The 22,574-nt window shown below is 28.8% G+C and overlaps 2 pseudogenes; one reads left to right on the top strand and one right to left on the bottom strand.

The window, feature by feature from the left end:
- The window catches only part of LOC149061434 (uncharacterized), a 116,441-nt pseudogene that overhangs the window by 6,603 nt on the left and 87,264 nt on the right, over nt 1–22,574 (bottom strand).
- Nucleotides 9,913–13,810, top strand: LOC107171025 (uncharacterized; annotated as a pseudogene).

Raw genomic sequence — 22,574 nt, 5'->3', positions numbered from 1 at the left:
CAAAATAAAAAACCTATGGCTGTCAGTAGATCAAAACAAATTGATGAGCAAGTTACAAAGATGATTGTTAAAGGGTAATTACATATTTTTTTATTTTTAATCATATTAAAATTATTAATACATTTTCATTTGACTAGAAAGAAAAAGAATAATAATAAGTACTTATATTTTAAAGTAATATTATATTTTGAATTCCTACATATAACTACAATACTACAATTAGATATTTACTGGTTTTAAAAAATTTTAAACACTCAAAACATTTAAAAATTTTGTATTTATACCCACATTTTCTGAAAGCTCTTTAATAGTATAAATAAGATCAGATTAGCTTAATACTTTTCAACGCCATATTTTCAATTTTTTTTTTTTTTTTTTCATGATACAGATACTATGCGTTTTCCATAGTAGACGATAAAGAATTTAGAAAATTCGTAAATATGTTGAACCCTGGATATGAACTTCCTTCTCGCCAGACAGTATCAAAAAATTTGATTCCCCGATTATACAATTCAACATTAGAAGTTTTAAAAAAAAAAGTTGAAAATGCAAGTGCAGTTTCATTAACAGCGGATGGACGGACTTGCATAAATAATAGGAGCTATATGGCAGTTACAGCTCACTTTATTGATTGTGATGGTAAAATGTCTTCAGTTTGTCTTGGCTGTGAACATTTTGACCAACGGCACACGTCTGATAATCTAGCTGCCTTTTTAAAAAAAATAGCAGGTGAATGGAAAATTAATAATAAAATTGTAGCCATTGTTACCGATAATGCTTCAAATATTTCTAATGCTGTACGTCAATTACATTATCGACAAGTAGGATGTTTTGCCCATTCCATTAATCTTGTTGTTCAACACTCTCTTGAGAATATTTCAGTCATAGTAGCTAAAGTAAAAAAAATTGTTGAGTTTTTTAAACGTAGTAGTAATGCATTAGTAAAACTTAATTCAACACAAACTCAAATGGGACTACCTACGTTGAAATTAAAACAAGATTGTATGACTAGATGGAATTCAACATTTGATATGTTGAAGAGAATTGTCTCCATCAAAGATGCTGTAATTTCAACTTTAGCTGTCTTACAAACTAACATTGTAGTCTTAACTCCAGCAGAATGGGATATAGTTGAAAGGCCATTGAAGTATTGCAAATTTTTAATGAAGTCACAATTGAAGTTAGTTCTGAAAAAACAGTGTCTGTGTCAAAAGTAATAGTTTTAGTTAGTTCTATGTTCCAGACAATGGAAACTTACGTTAATGACATATCTTTGCCTTATGAAGTTAACCAAATTGCGGTTTCTCTCAAAAATCAACTGAGGAAAAGGTTTAGCGAAATTGAAGAAAATGAAATAATAGCGCAAGCCTCGATTTCAGATCCGAACAGAAAGACGACGGTATTTACCATTTGGTAATTTGGTATTTAACTCTTTTCCAATTTTTTTCCACAGAGTTGTTCCAAATACCTACCTTTTGGTTTTGGTATTTCAAATTGGTCAGTAAGTTCAATTTATGATGCGAAAAAACCCTAATGTTTATACATATATATACAAATTGAATATCATTGTAAGATTATTACTTGGTATATTTTAAGCGTTAACTATCTATATGTATAAAAATTTACGGCTAGCAGCTAGCATAATCGCAGGTAACGATTTTCAATAATATCAAGTATCAACAGATAACAGAAATCTATAGGTAGGTATAATATTATTATATTTTATATCTGATTTTGAACAAGATATCTTATCTAGTTAATGTCCATTATCGCCATATTTCGAACCACGAACTAAGATAATATATTTTAGTTCGTGAGTGTGGTGACCACTACTGTAGTTCAAATTCAAAAGACGTTCACGAACTATATTATCAGGGGCCGGACACTGATAAAATTTAACACAGTAAAGATACCCAATATTCAAAAACGTAGCAGCCATCTTCCCGTTGGCTAATCAGTGTGACTATACCAGAAAAACAAAATGTTAAACACAATTTTTTCCAAAAATATTTTAAATCTAATTAGTTTTATTCTAATTGATCACTTACTTAAAATTATTAAAATCAGTAACCGTTAACGATAACTATAAACCAAATACATAATTAGGAAGGTACTCATATTAAATACATGATAGAAAAAATTACACATTTAATTATATCAAAAATATATTTTATTTATTAGAAGCTTAAATGCAGCTGATGTAGTTTTGAAAGCTAATATAACAAGTTGTTGAAGGCAAGCTTGAATAATGGAGAGAGGTACTATAAAAATATGGGTTAAAAATAATAGAATTGATTGAAACAGCATGTAGAAATAAAAAGAGATTATGAAAGTCAAATTTGGAGGAAAAAATAGAAACAAGGTTATAGCAGGAATATGATGGTAGGTTGAGCAAAAATAAGAGTAGTTGATCCCACTTGCATGGAATTAAGTCGAAGCTGGAGAAGCAAAAGCAGAATGTGCAATATTTCTGAAAAATAAAAAATAATATAAATGTTTGATATATAAATAATTATGATTATAATTATTATACTATATAAATTATTTAAAAGTTAATGAATTATTTATTTATCAACATTTAATAATAAAGTCTATATAAAGTTACATACAAACTTAATAAAAAAAAACAATTTCAATTTACATATAGGAACATAAATTAATTTTTTATTCATAATTTGGTGAATTAATTATTTTTAATAAATTGGTTAATTTAATTAAATTCTTTAACAGTTTGTTTTTTAATAATTTAATAATAAGGTAATAGAGGCAATAAATAATTACTTTAAACCCAATTCCTTTTTTTAAAATTCTCACTCCATTAAGAGAAGCTCCTTTCGAAGTAGATGTTCCTCTCTATCTTTTTCTTCTTTGAGTCTTAAGTTTGCTAGCAGTTGTTTGGCTATTTGTTTTTTCATTTCTGCTACTTCTTCAAATTTCTTGGCTACATTTCTAGTTGGGCTATAAGACGGTCTTCTTCGGTTTACCCATTCTTTGTTGATATTCTTGGTAGTTGTTAGTTTTGTATTTGGTTTTGTTTGTAAATTACTGGCCCACATATTATTAGCACTCTAATCTACAACTTCTTTTGGAATTTGATTCTACAATAATATAACCTTGTATTACGTAACTGTGTAAAAATTCAATTCTACAAAAAATGTTAATTTTAGAAATAGATATTTCATTGTTTGAAATCTAAAACATAGTACATAACAAATATCTTCTAAGTTTATATTTAATAATAATAAATAATCTTTATAGGCCAATACTCATAAAATAATAAAAATAATTACATATTATATTGTATAAAATAAATTGATATACAGTATATTATGGTAAAAAAATGTATAATAGGTACAAATATAGCCTTGATTATTATTGATATGAATGGTTAATAATAAGTGTGTAAATTGTTTAGGTATACTTCAGTTTGAGATAGATACAGCATTAATTAGTAAATTTGTTTAGTGAAAAGCCGAATCTTTAACAATGCCCTAAATAAAAAAAACTAACTTTAACTTAAAATCTCTCCTATGATCACACCAACGGCCACTTTTTTTCTTGTTCATATTGACAATAAAATAATAAACTGCCTACCAAATTGAACATAATATTATTTTCTAATAAAATGTTAAAATGTAGGTATTTTTATTTATACAAATTAGATTTAAAAACATGTACATTTTTTTTCTGTATTTGTAGAAGACAATTTGTTATTAAATATCTGAAGTCTGATTATTAGACTTTTAATGAATAATTAATATGAGTGAATAATATCATATAGGGCCAGTTGTACCGTCTCTGATTAAAGTTAACCGGAGTTTAATTGGCCGAATTTGCAAGGTTAAATATCTGTTATCAGCTGATTAAGCGTAATTGAAGTTTAACCGTAGACGGTACAACTGGCCCGTAGAGTAAAATAAAAAGTACTCACATCACTTTCTTCATATTCAAACTAAATATTTGATAAAATGATATCATTGCTTATAGTAACCTGGTCTTCATCATAATTGTAATTGTGACCATTCACAGAAGTAGCATTCATAACTTCTAGAGTAGCTATGTCTATTGTTGAGATTGCTGGCGTTTCAATTTTTCCAACTCCAGTTTTATATACTTCACTACGGTTTTGAGCAATGACTTTACAAGTATTTTTTTTTTTTACGATTATCGTACAAATTTTTTAATGACTGCATTTCACGGAATACAGTAAAATTTGAATTGAAATCATTTGTTATTGATTTCCAAGCATCTTATTTTTGCTTCTACGAAACTGCATCGGTAATTTTGTTCTCTTTTATGTGTTTGTACATGTGACAAATATTTACGAGCCGCAATTTTTCATCAGGAGAATAATTTTGCCTTCTTTGGTGCTTTTTGGGAGGTTCACTAATAATTAAAAGTATAGAAATTACAAACATGTCTGTTAATACTAAAAAGAAATTTAGTTGGTTACGAATAAATCGGTACATATAATACACATTATGAAAAATCGGAGCTTTTGGCATTCGCCATCAGCGCGAATGCATTTCAACAATGTAACGGGATGTATTTATGTGTCACATGTCATAATGTGTGATAACTAAAGTTTAAAAAACATGTACTTACTCGATATTCTCCATCATCTTTTAGGAATACTTACAGATTTACTCTTAACAATTAACACTAGAGATGTTAAGTTCGTGAACGAATAGTTCATTTGAACTATTCACTTTGATGAACTGTTCTGAACTGTTTCAGTACCTGTAACTTAACAGTTCATAGTTCAAAAAAAAAAAGTGGTAGCATTGAGTTAATGTTGTTAATAATATCACAGAATAGATTAAATCAGAAAAGACACTTTCAATGTAAACAAAAACGTGGCGGCCATGTTCCCGTTGGCTACTTTTATCAATTAAGTGTTATCAGGTAAAAAACTGTTATCATAGTTCATAATTTAAGGTTACTAAAAAAAACAAGCATTTGTTACACGTTTTACGTTTAAACTGCTCAGTTGTGGTTTGTGTTTTTTCGAAGAACATTGTGCATAATATCTACATTTTGTTAAAATGTCTCGTAAGAGTGGATATTCATTCAAATGTATTATAAAATCGTGCGGGGAAATGAAAATTCTAAAAGATTCAATTAGTTTTTTTTCTTTTCCTAAAGATCCTGCTCGGTAAGTATTTTGTTTTATAATAATGTTAAGTATTAAACAAGTCAATGGTACTTGTTAAATTTACAATATAATGTTACACAATTAAACACCTAATGTTCTTGGTCTAATAAACAATAAGACAGATCTATTATACTAAGAAAACAAAATTAAAACAGAACTGTGTACAATATATAACTAGTACCAAGTCAATTGTGTTTTGTAGTATAAACAAGCTATTTTTTGTTACATTTTTTAGGCGTGAAATTTGGTTAGAACGCTGTCAACTACCAGCTGACACTCTATCCCAAAAGAATGTTAAATTATGTGGAAAACATTTTGAAAAAATTATGTTTTTAAACTTTTTAGAGAACAGGTTAAAACCCGATGCTATACCTACACTATTTCCAGGTATATAAGAATTAATATGACATTCAGCAGCAATAATATTTTCAAATAACCTTTTTTTTTTTTTTTTATATTCAGATAATTGTGACGTGAGTACTACAGACTTGTCTAGTGAGAAAGTTAGAACCTGTACCAGTTCGAGTAATACTGTGTCTTGTGGCTCAAATACTCCACTAAACATTAGTGATGATCCTGGTAAATATATTTTTATATTTATTTTAAAATTTGTTATTATTGCTAACTTTATACATTATTAGGTTCTTCAAAATCATGTACCACAGTAGCATATGGTAACAATGAAATACTGGCTCTTCCATTACCTGGTTCACCTGGTGAGTTAATATGATTTCCATAGAGATCCATTTTTAAGAATTATTTAATATAATATTCTTAAATTTTGTTTAGTAGTACCTGATAGTATTGACTACGCTATTTCTCCTGGAACATCATCGTTTTCTAGTGAAAAATCTACATATTTAGATTCTCCTTCAGATTTCACAGGTCCCAGTAAGATTTAATCAAACAATTTTACTAAACTGTTTATTTACAATTTACTATGTGCTAATTAAAATTATATGAATATGATTTAGGTTCTTCAAAAGGTTGCCAAACTCTAAAATCTTGGTCTGAGAAAACACCCAGAAAAGTTTTATTACGGCAACAATTGAAGATTGAAAAAGAAGCTCGTCTCAAAGCTGAAAAAACTATCCTGGCCTTGAGCAATCAGCTAAGTGAGTTTAATACTGTTGAAAATTTACTCTCATTGTGTGAACAACATTTATCACCCACTGTACTAACGATTGTGAAATCTAATCTAATGTGCAAAACAAGAAACCCTCATGATATGAAGCAATTAGCGTTAACAATCTACTTCTTAGGCCCATCTGTGTATAGATTTTTGAAAAGTATCCTAAGCCTACCTTCAGTTAGAACTTTAAGAAGAGTTACTTCAAAATATGAACTGATTCCTGGGTTAAATGATTTTTTATTTGATTTTGTAAAATTCAAAATTTCTACCTTTAAAACTGAGGCCCTTGACTGCATCTTATGTGCTGATGAAATGTCCTTAAAAACTCATTTGTATTATTCACTTCCCAAAGATGAAATTATAGGATTTCATCAGACAAATCTCACTAAAACTTATGAGGCAGCCAAGTATGCATTAGTTTTAATGATAAGGGGAATTAATGTTACGCCACTGCTTTAGCGGCGACCGAAAACGACTGTAGACGAGTATTGCCAAATGCCAATACTGCCATGATATTCGTAATTCGTAAATCGTAGACGTAATTACGTAACGGATTTTTCTTAAATTTTTGAAAGTTGAAAGTTCATCGTTAACTGTTGTGAAGTTTCAAATCGTGATATATTTTTTTTCTGTGTGTTACAGACATAAACAAGTATACCGGTTTAACGTTCAGTGATAATTGTGTTGTTATTAATTTTTTTTTTTTGAGTAGGTATCTATACTGTCGTCTGTTTTGCGCGATCATCTCAATTAAACAAAATGACTAGGCACTCGTATAAATTTTGCATAGCCGGATGCAGTTATAAAGGTTGGTAATTTTTAGTTTTATGCATGAATAAATCAACTGAAATGTGGATAGGGATGGCCCAGTGGTCTATTGTCCTATAGGTCATTGCTGTAATTTGTGTTTAAACATGGCTGTCGATATTATCTATAGCTCTGTGATTACCAATTCGTAGTTCATCACAAAAATTAACAAAAACAATACAATTTTCGTTTAATAATTTAGGTTATAGGAATTATGATTACAAAATAATTGTATTATGTGGGAAAAATTGATAGGCAATTAAAAAGTAGTCAAATAAATTTTAGAAGCCAATTTTTCAATTGCCAATAGATAGGCAATTTAAAGTCAAAAAAACATTATGTTTTCACTATATTTGTAAATCTGTCATGTCCCGATGACAAATAGAATTATAATACATTTATACATTTATGATTTTAAGTTAGTTATTATAATTTCATTCTGGTAAGTTGTAAAATATAAATACATTTAATCAATGATAATATTTAATGTACGAGTATACATACTTGTCTATGTATAAACCCACCTTTTATTTTTGTTATTTTTGTTTAACTATTACATTTTATCAAGGAAAATTACACCACACATAAGTCATTAAGATAAATATCATAATATTTTTGTACAATGTTAGAGCTAAATTATCTTTATAATAACTGATAAATAACCACAAAGACCTACACAAACTTACTTTTGGATAAGTATACACTATGACACTAAGCATAAACTAGGTAAAAAGATAATTATTTTTAACTTTCTAACATAACTAGTTAGTTAATTTTCTAATCCAATGTAATACAAAAATTAATATTTTTTTTTAGATGTAATTTCTCATCGTTTTCCAAACCCACGATTATATAAGGGACGGCTACTAAAGTGGATGGAAATTGTAGACCTAAATAATATGACACCTGAGAATGTGTACATAAAAAAAAGAATATGTGATGCCCACTTTGACACTGATACAAAAAGTCCTGGCACTAAAGCTCTGAATGCGAATGCATACTCTACATTGAACATGTCAAATAAGTGTAATTTAAAATATTAATTATAATTATAGCTGGATAGTCTTATTTTTAATCATACTTCTGTTATAGCTATAAATGTGATACCATCTGGGTCAAGTATGGTAGTGCAGTCTCCTTGTTCAAATCATACTTTTAACAATGACCAGAGTAATGATTTTGATATGTCTGCCGTTGAACCACTCAGTGATTCTGGAGTAAAACCCTTACAATGTGAATCATTTGTGAACACCCAGTCTTCATGGTCTACTCACAGCTCGACTTACGGTGAGCATCAACCATCTGGTATGCTTTCATTACATATTTATACTTTCATAAGTCAATTTTTTTCCAATGGTATTCACTTTTTACACTATTTTCCAGTTAAAAGTATTTCTGAAGTTCATACAACTCTTACTGACCCAATGAATGAATGTTTGAGTTCTGTTGATCCATCAACATCGTATTTGTCAAATAAAGTAGTGCAGTCTCCTTGTTCAAATCATACTTTTAACAACGACCAGAGTAATGATTTTGATATATCTGGTATAGAACCACTCAGTGATTCACTTGTGCTATGTATGTATGATTTATTTATGCTTATAGTTCATATTTTTGCTTTGTATTATAAATATTGTCTTGGATGCTTAGCTTATTTTGTATAATTAAGATTTTTGCCTATTAATATGCTTGTACAGCCATGATGAATGCCAAAAAGTTGTTAAAGATAGAATGGAAAAAAATCCTGTAATTAAACGCTTAAAAAAACATGGTAATTATTATTTTCTACTGATTAAAAAACTGAAATTTATTAATCACTAATAGCACCATATTTATAATATCATTCCCATGTTCAGGGATATGGTTAGGTATAGTTTTAAAAGCTATGATATTTTTGTGTGCTTAAATTGCTTATCAACAATTGCTGCATCTTGTAACAGTGATTAACAAGAAATAAATTTTAATGTAAACAAATTGTTTCAAAATAACTGACTCAACCTAACAAAAAGTTGTTGACAACAATATTTTCCTAAAAATCAGATTTACAAAAAAACTATTTTGAATATTTCAAAAATAGCTTTTATCATATTCAAAATTAATAAATAAAAATATGTTTTTTTTTCGTTATAGGTGCTCTGAGTAAAATAAATGTCAGTCGAATTAGCCAATTAACACCAAGGTGTAAGCAATTTTACTCAGACGGTATAATTTTGAATAAACAACTGAACCGCTTGAAAAGTAGATGCCTTAGTTTTAAAAGTCGCCTTGCAGCTGCTTCCAAATTGGATAGTCAGTTTTTTTCTTCTAATGTATCAAAGAAAATGACTTCGACTGGTGCCATTTTCACTCAACTTCAAATAAGAGAAACTCAGAACAAGGCAAAAGGAAGACGATTTACAATAGAGGAAAAGCTACTAAGTTTATCATTGTATAAACAAATTAAAAAATCATACCGGCTACTTTCAAAATTATGTACATTACCTTCGAGAAAAACGCTATCCACACTTTTATCAAAAATACCCATTAAAACTGGTTTAGATGACACTTTTTTGAAAGTTTTGGCAGAACGTGTTAAAAGTTTGAAAAACAAAGATAAATTTTGTGTTATATTGTTTGATGAAGTTAGTTTAGAAGCTCAGCTTCATTACGATCACTCTGTAGGATCTATTATGGGTTTCGAAGATAATGGTTTAAGACGTACTCAAAATTTTGCAGACCATTGTTTGGTGTTCATGATAAAGGGTATTACAAAAAAATACAAGCAACCGATATCATACACATTTTGACTAATAAACACGATTTGGCCAACCAAATAAGAATGGTGATTCAAGCAGTAACATCTATTGGTCTGAAAGTTGTTGCTTCAATTTGTGACCAAGGAACTTCCAATAGCGCTGCTATTAGAGTATTACACGATAATACTAAAGAATACTATTTACGGAAAAATGAAAATAACTATGATGATAGCTTTTATGAGATTGAATGTGGAGATAAGCGCCTCAAAATTATTCACCTGTATGATCCTCCTCACTTGATTAAAGGAATCAGAAATAACCTCCTCAACAAAAATCTTGTGTGTACAATAAATGGAGAGCGGAAAGAAGCACGCTGGCAAGATATTATGGATTTGTATTAATTAGACAATAATATTCAAGAGGTGAGAATGTTACCAAGACTCACTAGAGAACATGTAATACCAAATTAAATTTAAAAAAATGAAGGTTAAAAATGCTTGCCAAGTACTAAGTCAACGGGTAGCAGCAATTCTACATTTTTTAGCTTGTAAGTAACTGTATACATAATATTTATAATATATTATGAACACATATATATGTAATATTCAGTGTAAATATAACTAATTTAATTTGTATAACTTTTTTTCAGCAAGGAAATTAATGGATGTTACGGCAAAAGATACAGCAGATATTTGTTTATTTTTTGATCACATTTTTGATTCTGTCAATGGTAACTTCCACAGAGTTGTTGATGGAAAGGTGTATCGTACGGCTGTAACAAAAAATTCGCCCCACCACCAACTATGGAGAAATGCAATTAAAGTGATGCAAACCATGTACTTTGTTGACAGTATAACAAAACAGAAATGTAAACCTCAGCCTCTTACAGTTAAAAATTGGATACTAACTTTGAAAGGTAATTAATTTATAATTATATGAAAACATAAATATATTTATATCATTCAATTTGTTATATACATTTTTGTGTCTATTTTCTCAGGATTTCAAAATGTAGTCAAAGTAATGGATACTAATGGTGTGCATTCTCTACTATTAAGAAACTTCAATCAAGATCCATTGGAGAATATGTTTGGTGCTTTGCGTGCTCTAGATTACAGGAATAATAATCCTAACTGCCAGATGTTTGCAAGTTCATACAGAACTCTGGTCTTGAACAATTTCCTGTCAAGTCACTCGCCTGGCAGCAACTGTGAAGATGACCAAGGTAATAGTGGGCTGATGTCATTTCAAACTTTATTTGAGGCTCACTCAAATGAAATGTTCCAAGCAGAGGTGACGGAACCATTACAAGACAGTGTTTTTTATAGATCAAAATACTTTAAAAAAATCGATTAAAATTAAGTTGTTGGTATACCGTGTGTTCAATTTTAAGGGTAACAGGAAATATTTCGAAAGCATGACCATGAATTTGATTCGGGTTTTTTTTACAGGATACAGAACATATAATTACATAATTTTTTGATAAATTTAAATTTTTAACTTTTTTTTATTTGCGCATACGCAGTAAAATAAAAATTTCTTAAATAGGAACCATTATTTTTGACACTGGATTTGGATTGCTCTATTTTTGTTGAGCAACTTTGATCTTTACAGTTTATTGATCTTCAAAATTGCCATTTTTATGATGACGGTCGAAAATGTTAAATCAGTTAATTCGTAAATATCACATTTTTCAACGAATAAATTATAATGATATTTTTTTATAAATTCTATGTAATAATAAATACACATTGTAGTTTTAATAAAAAAAATTGTTTTAATAATACCTATAAATGTGTAATTAAGATAGAGTGTTGAAAAATGAGATATTTACGAATTAACTGATTTAAAATTTTCGACCGTCATAAAACTGGCAATTTTGAAGATATCAACAAACTGTAAAGATCAAAGTTGCTCAAAAAAATAGAGCAATCCAAATCCAGTGTCAAAAATGATGGTTCCTATTTAAGAAATTTTTATTTTACTGCACATGCGCAGATAAAAAAAAGTTAAAAATTTAAATTTATCAAAAAAATATGTATTTGTATGTCCTGTATCCTGTAAAAAAAAACCGAATCAAATTCAAGGTCATGCGTTCGAAATATTTTCTGTTACCTTTAAAATTGAACACACGGTATATGCGCCAAATATATGAGTAAAAAAAATTGTAAGGCAAACAAAATTGAAAAATATGTAATAGGTAATGAATGATAGTGTACTTATATAATCGTAAATGTTTTAGGTGTTGATAGGAAATTAATGTTTTGTTCTGTACGTGACATACGATCTTAAAAATTATAATATAATATAATCACTCTGTATATCACATATTTCACGCTGTATGCACGCGAAAGCGCGAACTGTAGAGGATAAAGTGGGGGAAATAGAGCTTAGTAACGCTAGCTGCCGTCAGTCTGCATGCGCGAAACGGGTTCCTTCTCTCGTGGCACGGAGTATAGTTGAAGCGTTGGAAGAGGTCAAAATTTGAAATTCCCAGTTGTTTTGAAAAGCAATGGTAAAAACAAACAAAAAATATCGCTGTACTGTACCTACAGTAGATTACAAGTGGGTTGTTATAATGGATGGCATTAAATTTAAATTAAATGATATAATTTAACTGTACACGAAAAACGATTTTGAGCGGAGATGGCTTGTCAGAATAGGTCACAGTGGTTCTCAAGCTTTTTTAGTTCACGGCACACTATTTTCACATGTTTTTGTGGCACACTCAACATAAATGTATTGAAATAAAGTAGGTACTGTTTTCCCCTTATTTTACCAGCATAATTACAAATATTAGGCATTTCTTGTGGCACACCGGTTTAATTGTGAAAAAATAAAACCTATTTAGTATTTAGTCAATCATCATCTAAGTAACCCGCGTATTCGCATCAGATTTTACGTATTTGTGTTAATCGTAGTTAAAATTACTGCAATATAATGACGAGTGAAAAAAACAAACGTATTGTAGTAATTAATAATTATAAATTTGATTTTGATAAAATGTTACCTAATGGTGTTGAAAGTTATATGTGTACTGCAAACAGAGAATGTCATGCTTTTGCTAAATGTTTCAATAATAGTCGTTATATTTTAAGTTCAAACCTGAAACAAAATCATAGTCCAGATCCAGTGCAAATAATGAACAGTCGGAATGTGAATAATTCATTACAAAAACATAAAACTATTGAAGATATCTTTAAAGGTTCTGATTCGTTATTTCTTTACTATTTAAAAAATTCAATCGACAGTACCAAAGCGATCATAAAATATACTGATACTGATGTAGTTTATATTAATACCAATATGTATGATTCGCGATATTCTGTAATTCCGAAATTGCCGCACAACAGATATGAAGTGCATACAGCATTAGAGTCTTTGGATATAAAAACAAATGAAAATGATAAATTTTTGTTATTAAACGATCAAGAAAAAGAAATAATAATATTTTGTACGGAAAGTAATTTGAAATTTCTTAGCGAGTCAGATACATTATACACGGATGGTACATTACGATATGGTAGAGATATTTTTTATATATTATTTACGGTTTATGTTTTAAAGAACAACAGTCGCATTCCGGTGTTGTTTTCACTGTTACCGAACAAGCATCAACGCTCATACGAAGAAGTATTTCAAACAATTCAAAATTACTGTGCGATTTTCAACAACGAATTCAACATAAAAACCATGTACGTAGACTTTGAAAAAAACGTACACAACGCAGTGCATCAAATCTGGCCACGGACCGAAGTTAAGATTTGCAGAGTTTGTCTAGGACAAGCCTGGTACAGAATGATCCATCAACACGGGCTCTCTACAGAATACGTCCAGTACACGCCAATTGGTAATAATTATCTAATAACATTGTTCGGGTTGCCATTTCTGGGTGATTGTTTTGCGACCGAACTCGCCGAGATACAACCATCTGATGACAAACTTGTACGTTTTTTGGACTGTCTGGTGGAAAATTATTGATAAATAATGCACTGACCTGTGATTGAAAACCAATTTTATACTACTAACTAATAAATAAGTTTAGTTCTTCTTCTATAATACGTTGACCGGTTAATTTTATTCAAATAAAAACTGAGTAAAAATTTGTAATAGGTACCTAGGTTTATTTTAAGCTTGTACTTATAATACGAATCAAAACATTTTTAAAATTATTTTGTATCAATTCAATTACATTTAAAGTTTTTATACTAAATAATGACGATTTATGTAACTCGAAGGTTATTTTGTCAGACCGGAATAAAGTCAATTAAAAAAGATTTATTTTTTTTTAGTTAATTATCTTATTTTTTTTAAATATTTATACGCATTATCTATGTTCTCACCACTAAGAATACTTAATACTTAAATAACCAACATTTTCTTCAAATTAGGTACTGAATAAGTATTTTGAGCTATTTTTGTACTTTTCAAGTAATATACATATTATATTCATAGAATGAATTTTTTTGTTAAGTTATAATACATCTCATAATATATTATTTTATAAAAAAATTGAAAATATGTGTAATTATTTGTTTTTTTTTTTTTTTTAATTATTGTACCTTATTTATTATTATTTTATTTTATATTTACGAACGTTTTAAAGTGATATCTATTATATAAAAATGATGTAATATATTTACCTAGTATGTATAGGTAGGTACCTTATAAATTTATAAATTATAATAAATAATAATATTATAAAAATTAATAAAAATATTGTTCCAGTTTAAGAATTGTATTCAAATATTACTAACAAGCATTTATATAGTTATATTTGATTATCAGAAGATTTTTAATTGGATATTTTTCAATATATTAAAGTTTTACATTTTTCAATTATATATAGGTAATAGGTATTAATACAATATACATAATACTTTGGGACAAGTCATTGATTATGAACGAATATATTTATTCTTCATTTTAAATATATTTTTACGCATAATATGCATACCTAATAATATAATTTAATGAATATATTAGATCTTAAAATGTTGTGTTTTTTAATTTTAATTTGTGTGTGTACACGGTAAGTAGTCGAAATAATGCTTAAATTTTCAACTTCAGTAGCATTTCCGGTTGGAAAGTGAATCTAGTTGAAGCGTTGGAGGAGGTCAAAATTTGAAATTCCCAGTTGTTTTGAAAAGCAATGGTAAAAACAAACAAAAAATATCGCTGTACTGTACCTACAGTAGGTTACAAGTGGGTTGTTATAATGGATGGCATTAAATTTAAATTAAATGATATAATTTGACTGTACACGAAAAACGATTTTGAGCGGAGATGGCTTGTCAGAATAGGTCACAGTGGTTCTCAAGCTTTTTTAGTTCACGGCACACTATTTTCACATGTTTTTGTGGCACACTCAACATAAATGTATTGAAATAAAGTAGGTACTGTTTTCCCCTTATTTTACCAGCATAATTACAAATATTAGGCATTTCTTGTGGCACACCGGTTGAGAACCATAACATTTCACGCATAGCGACAGTGGCTGGTTCTGGCTAGATATATTATTAGTTACAATATGATTGTAAACAAATAATAATCTAATATATATTAGTTAAAACCGACCAGGGCTATCAATTACCACAATGCTAATAACTCTGAAACTATATGGTATTTATATGGCCGTTATATCGTTAATATAATTTATAATTACCGATTGATGTTACCGTGCATAATAATTTTTTTGATTAATTCATTAATTGTGGTAGTTTGAAAAATCTTAAGACAATAAAAGTGAATTTTAGGAATGTTTATATATATTCTATTTGCTATTTGAATATATAATTTAGTATATTTTGAATTTTTATGCGTATTTTTTAAATATAATTAGGTACTCATAAAGTTAATTTTATATTAAATAATAGAATATGGATTGTTTCTAGGATGAACTGGCTGGCAAATATTCCAGCATTCAATAAACAGTCCAAAACGGTTAAAAATTATAATCCAAACTTTTTATGTCTGATCGGAGTAATGAATATTAATTTTAGTATATTTGTATCAACCTTTTGGTTTTGGTGTTCTTATTTGGTTAAGGGATAACACAAAACATGCTTTGAGGTGCACAGTTTTATAATATTGTTTTGAATAAATTTCAACATGTAACATGTGGCACAAAAAATGTAAATAATTTTTTTTCCATGACTAAGCATTTTAAATATTACAATATTTAATGTTATATTATATTTTAGATTAGTTAATGATCATATTTAATTTATTTTCTATAATGATTTATTGATAGATATTCTTCAACTTGTCTGTTATCTATACTAATATGGTGAAGTATAACAATTTACTCTTAATACGTATTTATCGTCACAAACGAATATTGCGTATAAATAGCTATAATAATTAGCTTAATAATTACTATAATGCCGTGAGTTAACTAAATAATAATAAAAAATAAATGCTATAATAGGTAAATATAGGTATTTATACATTCAATATTCAAACTTTTTTTACAGATTTTGACATTACCAAAATATGACGTAATCTTGTATTATTTTATACTTGCCTTAGTTATTAGTTATTAATAAATAAAATCACATAATTTTATGATTTTTCAACTGACCAAAAACACTAAGCAAATATCCAATATACTTATAATGGTAGGTCACGTGGTTCGGTATGTCACATACCAAACGAATACCATTTAAACAGTGTCAATATAATTTGACATCTAGTCTTGACTATTATAGTAAATTTAGATCAATACAGCATAACGTATAGGTCAGAGGTATTCAAACTTTTTCAGCACGCGGCTCCTTTGGGTGTTCACAATATTTTTACGACTCCCAAATTATTACAAAAAAATTGAAACACGCGGATACAATATGGGAAATGTGTTATTTGAGTGATAATAACTGTGACTTTAGTACTAGAAATAGAACTTCAAATGGTTGAATCGTAAGTTGTGTCGTTTTCATTTCCATAATGATTGCAAATAATATTTATAATAATTATACAAGACCTAGGTATGATGTTGGTTTTCGGTGCTTTGATTCGGCCCTCTTTGCAAACTCTTGCGACGCGCCTGGAAGTCACGACGCACAGTTTGAATACCTCTGACCTATACTATAAAATATTGACCGTTTGTCAGTGGCTTAACTATGGGGTAGCGAGGAGTAGCGATCGTGACCCCAAACATTTTTATGGGGTCGCAAGAGTATCATTTTGCTACCCCAAAACTATTTATATAATGTAATAAAAAAATCCGCATCAGTGTGTATGTGTATTTAGTCCAAGGCTGGGCAAGTTAATAGGTAGGTATTATTGTAATAAAATGGTCACAATTCATGATAATTGGCAATCATAAAAATTATAAAATAAAATATTAAGAGGACGGTCATACGTTGTCCGTCTTACACACGTACGACCTAGCAAATTATCGTTTTCAATAGGGTATTGTCTGTTTTGATATTAGAGTGAATCCATCTATTATCAAACTTTTAGGTAGCAACATTATCTGTGTTCTCTCGTTGGTTTTTTTACGATATTTTAATTTTTAAGTGAGTTATGAACATTTTAAAATATTCATAATTTACATACCCATAACTCACTTAAAAATTAAAATATCTTAAAAAACCAAAAAGAGAACACAGAAAATGTTGCTAACTAAAAGTTTATTAATAGGTGGATTCACTCTTCACTCTAACATCAAATCTGACAATATCCTATTGAAACTAGCGAACGAACATTTCCCATGTCGTACGTGTGTAAAACGGAGACAACACATACGGGTGCGACATCCTCTTAATAAATACCTATTAAGTAATAATAATAATAATTAAGGAGTACCTAACAAGCCTGGTATTATAATTTATTTTTTGTTCCTGATATAGGGGGGGGGGGGAGTTAAACACTAAATGTTTGTCCTACATATTTGTTTTTACTTCGGCGCTACTGGTTATATACAGATTATCACAATTAAAAAATGATGCTCTTAGTATATATTTAATAATAACAGAAATGTTATGTTGTATCACTTGTATAGTCTATACGAGACGTACGCACAATGCTCACGACCGTGTTAACAAGATTGGTTATATATTTCATTATCGTGCCTATACCAGATGGTAGACCCATTTATCATTTATCATAATTTAATGGTTATTAACCACCATTACTAAAGTAATAATTGTTTTCATAGGACATAGTACGTACTATCGAGTAACACTTTAATACCTATGTCTATGTCTGTTGTTAATTATCATCATTTTTAAAATACCTACATGCTTAATTTAATTACATCCATTCATTCATTTTGATGTTCAAATAATTATTTTTAAATTGCACTTCTTATTACCATGCATTTATATAACTATTATCTTGTTTGATTAAATGTTCAATATTTATATTACAAAGAATTAAGGTATGCTAAGTACTATAATAGCTTATGATTCCTAATTGAAATTTCAAGAAGGTATACTTAAGAGGACGCTACACACGCGTACTACATACCAAATTTTCGTTCGCTAGATTCAATAGTGTGCTGTTAGTTTTGATATTAGAGTGAATTGACCCATTATCAAACTTTTAGGTAGGAACATTATCTGTGTTCTCATTTTGGGTATTTACGATATTTTAATTTTTAAATGAGTTATAAGCATGTTAAGTGTGAATATTTGAAAATTCGCATAACTCATTTAAAAATTTAAATATCGTCAAAAACCAACATGAGAACACAGATAATATTTCTACCACAAAGTTTGATAATGGGTCAATTCACTCACATATTAAAACTAACAGTACAATATTAAATCTAGCGAATGAAAATTTGCTATGTAGTACGCGTGTAAGACGGAGACAACACACGCGTGTGAAACGTCCCTTAAGATTTCCGAGAAAATTTGTGCTCGTATATTTTGGGTGAAATAGTGAAATAAATTTTACAGGAAACTGAGGGCGCTCATTTTAAACCTGGGGTGCTAAGCATAGGGGGGAGGGTGCCCTATGTGCACCTTTGACTAAAAATATTTAATGTTGAAATTGTTTTATGGACTAATTTCCCACACAGTTTGTACCTATTATTTATAGTTAAATGTTCCAGTCCCCAGGATTAATATATTTTGAATTACAATAAAGCGACTAAAGTCTAAGTATTAATTTTTCATTTAGATATCAAATTTAACTTAAGAGGACGTTTCACTCGCATGTGTTGTCCCGTCTTACAAGTGCGTAACATTGCAAAAACTGTTTTGCGCGGAAAAGAACCGAGAAAGATACAGTTATAACTAAGAAACGATATGTTCACCACAAAAAAAGGAGAATTTTGACTGTGCAATGTCGTTTTTATTTTTTCGATATCACTTATATAAAAAAAATTCTTATTGTTTTATAATACATTAATTTTGCGTTTTTTAAGCATGAATAACTTTTTTTTGTAGTTCTGATATCGAAAAAATAAAAACGATATTGCACAGACTAAATTCTCCTTTTTATGTGATGAAAATTTCGTTCCTTAGTTATAACTGTATCTTTCTCGGTTCTCTCGCGCGAAACAGTTTTTGCAATGTTACGCACTTGTAAGACGGAGACAACACATGCGGGTGAAACGTCCCTTAAGATTTCCGAGAAAATTAACTTAAATAACTTAAATTTATTATTTATACTGTAACGATTCTGAAGGAAAACGGTGTTTCAGTCTATATAATAATTAATATTACGATGTTTGTTTCGTGATATGTTATATGGTATTGCTATATTCAAGTAATTTATTTTACTAGGTATTAATTTTATGGTAAGCTGATTATTTTTGTCTCCAAAACATTGCATTTATTACCTATATTAATGATTATTTTTATAATTTTTTACTGTTATTAACTTTTGAGTCAATACTATTCTGTTACGTTTTATGGAAATGTGTGAATAGATTCATGGTATACATAGGTAATAACTTAAAATTAAACTAAATGTTTTGAAAATATAATTAAGTTTAATATAATTATATAATACATAATAAAGGGTGAATACACCCGCTTCATTATATAGTGAGTAAGTGAGTATGTGACGGATAATATTGTGATTCTTGTGATCTTGCAAAATTGTCTTGTATTTTCAATAAATGCTTGTATGATACACATTTCTGCTGCTGCGAATCCCTATAGGGATTAATATAGGTTAAATTAGAGACCAGTGAATCACTATATAATCTAAAAATATATTTTGTCTAAAATTTACTATTTTATTAGTAGTGTTTAGAAAGAACGTTATCGTATCACGATTTTTTTTTTCAAATTGAACGCAAATATGAAAAACGTTTATATTCTAAAGAATTTGAATGATTTTTAAGATTCTCAATTTATTTGCCACTTAATAAATATATTTTTAGATTACCTATGTAAATAGTTAGTAAAATTATCAATATTAAATAATATGTATTGGTTTCACCGCAGTTTCTATAGTTATTTCGGACAATACGATGTTACCGATATAATAATAATATATTGCATTGTTGCCTACTGGCTCTTATATATATTACCCCCTAGGTCGATGAGGTAGAGAGTTAAAACGAAACAAATTCAGGAATGTGCTTTGTCTGTAAGATTAATATACTGCTGGAAAAGAGAATCTGTATAATAGCAGGTTTTGTCATTTTATAAATCTTATTTTCTATGTCGCGGTCGTCAATAAGTTATCTCTCAGTCGAATAAGTAATATAAATAAATATAAATGTATACATAGATACGTGTATAAGAATAAAATATAATGTATGCATTGTGCGTACATTATAAAAGATGCTCCATTGTCTGTAATTCTTTTATTCCCTCACTCAACCTTATTAAACACGTATTAAAACTGGAAATAATGTAATGTATAGGAACCAAATTACATATATGAAATGAACTAGAAATTGCCAAAATATTATGAAAATAATATATATAATAATTATTATATATTATATACTCATGCAAAAAATGACATTTCAAATGAGAAAAAATACATTAACAATTTATAATAGGTAAATTTAACTCAAGTAAAATATTATACAAGTACATTGAAAAACATGGAAATTTCCAAATCAGAAGAGTATTTCAAACCTTCATACTTACTATTATTGTTAGAAAAATTAAATTTTCAAATACAATATAACCCAATACCAAAACTGCAAAAGCATAATGATGACACATCCTGGGTTGATTAATTGGTGTGTCAAAATTAAACCGGATAGTGTGCCACGATCTAAAATTAACCAAATCACGGATACTGGAAACAGTGACCCATCATGAGTCAAGGTAGTAACGGTGTAGTTAGTAGCGTTAGATACGTGCTGTAAATTTAAAATCACCAGAGCTACATGTGAAAGAGGGGTATCCGAGCGGTACAAGCAACCCTATTTAAAAAAATGTACATGCCTGCAGCTGTGCTGGTGGTCCTTCTCAGACGATTGTTATCTGGTATATGTACCCATATCGAACCCCAGTCAATGCGATTACAACTCGTATTGTAATGGGACAAGTTACGATTCTGTATAATAAAAAAAAAAAAAGCGGAGACAGTTGAATATATTATTTTTAAGGTGTTGTACGGTTAGATTAGTGGATACCTGTTACCTGTACCCATATATTTAAGACTGGTATTTTTGAAATGTAACTGCCACTACGTTTAAAAAAACTATATTATAATATTGCTCCTACCTACGCAAACTAAACAAGTTAAAATCCATTAAAAACACACACGCCTACATAATATGTAAACTCTATAAAGCTGTCAACGAATTGTAAGTATAAGCAGTAAGCACATTGGGAATCGGTGAATTGGACATTGACAATATATGTGTGCTACATAATATTTAAATTAAAATCTGTTTATAAATAAAATTATAATTTTTAATTTTTAATTTAACAAATAATTGAAATAATTTCAACTGCAGTTTTATAAGCATTGTTTTTTTTAGTATTTGAGTTATAACCATATTTAAGATGATAACAAAACACAAAAAACCTGGAGTTCGTCGATTGCGTCCCGGACGTAGGTAAACGATTTTTTTCCTACCTTCCAACCTTATCTGTGTTCCGATTGCGTCCCATTGTATTGTAGGTAAGCGTAAATTGACTCGATAAAGCTAATATATTTGTCACATATGCTGTGTAGATATATTTAAGAATAAATTGGTTATTACTTAATGAGCTTACGAACATTTTATCTTAAGGCTGGTTATTGATTTACGATTTAGCGATTTAGTACGTCTGCAAGTGCCGTAGTCGAAAGATATTTTAAAGTTTAAAGTGTTATAGTATATGATATAATATAATGAATACCATTTTAGGTGAAAAAAATTAATAAATTCGAATGATTGATAAATTTAAATATCGTTTCCACAAAACGTTGGCCAATGAAGTCGAGCGTTGGAGTTATACAAATAAGAAATGCAAATTTTATTTTAAGAGAAGTGGATCAGTGTTATTAGAAAATGAAATTAACTATCCAATCATTGTCATGAGACGGATTCTTCTGAATTTTAAAGAGAAAAAATATTCGAAGCAATTTAAAACAAAACGCAACTAAAGATATTACTTTAAGACCGACAACAGTCAAATAAAAAGAGATCGTAAGCAGAATAGTAATTTTTATTTCTAATATAGTAGGTATTTAGGGTGATATAATATATTGGTTTTTACATATATAAAATGTATAGTCACTTGTGATACACATTTAATATAAATAAAAACCATTTATCTAAGTCAAGTAGTTTATTTTTTAGAATATTTTAAGTAAATTGATTTAGTAATTT

The sequence above is a fragment of the Diuraphis noxia genome, unplaced genomic scaffold, assembly GCF_037042655.1.
Source record: "Diuraphis noxia isolate RWA-SAM2 unplaced genomic scaffold, SU_Dnox_SAM2 contig0001, whole genome shotgun sequence".
In the NCBI taxonomy this organism is placed as follows: Eukaryota; Metazoa; Arthropoda; class Insecta; order Hemiptera; family Aphididae; genus Diuraphis; species Diuraphis noxia.
The sequence above is the reverse complement of the archived record's forward strand: the minus strand, read 5'-3'. Positions and strand labels throughout refer to the sequence as shown.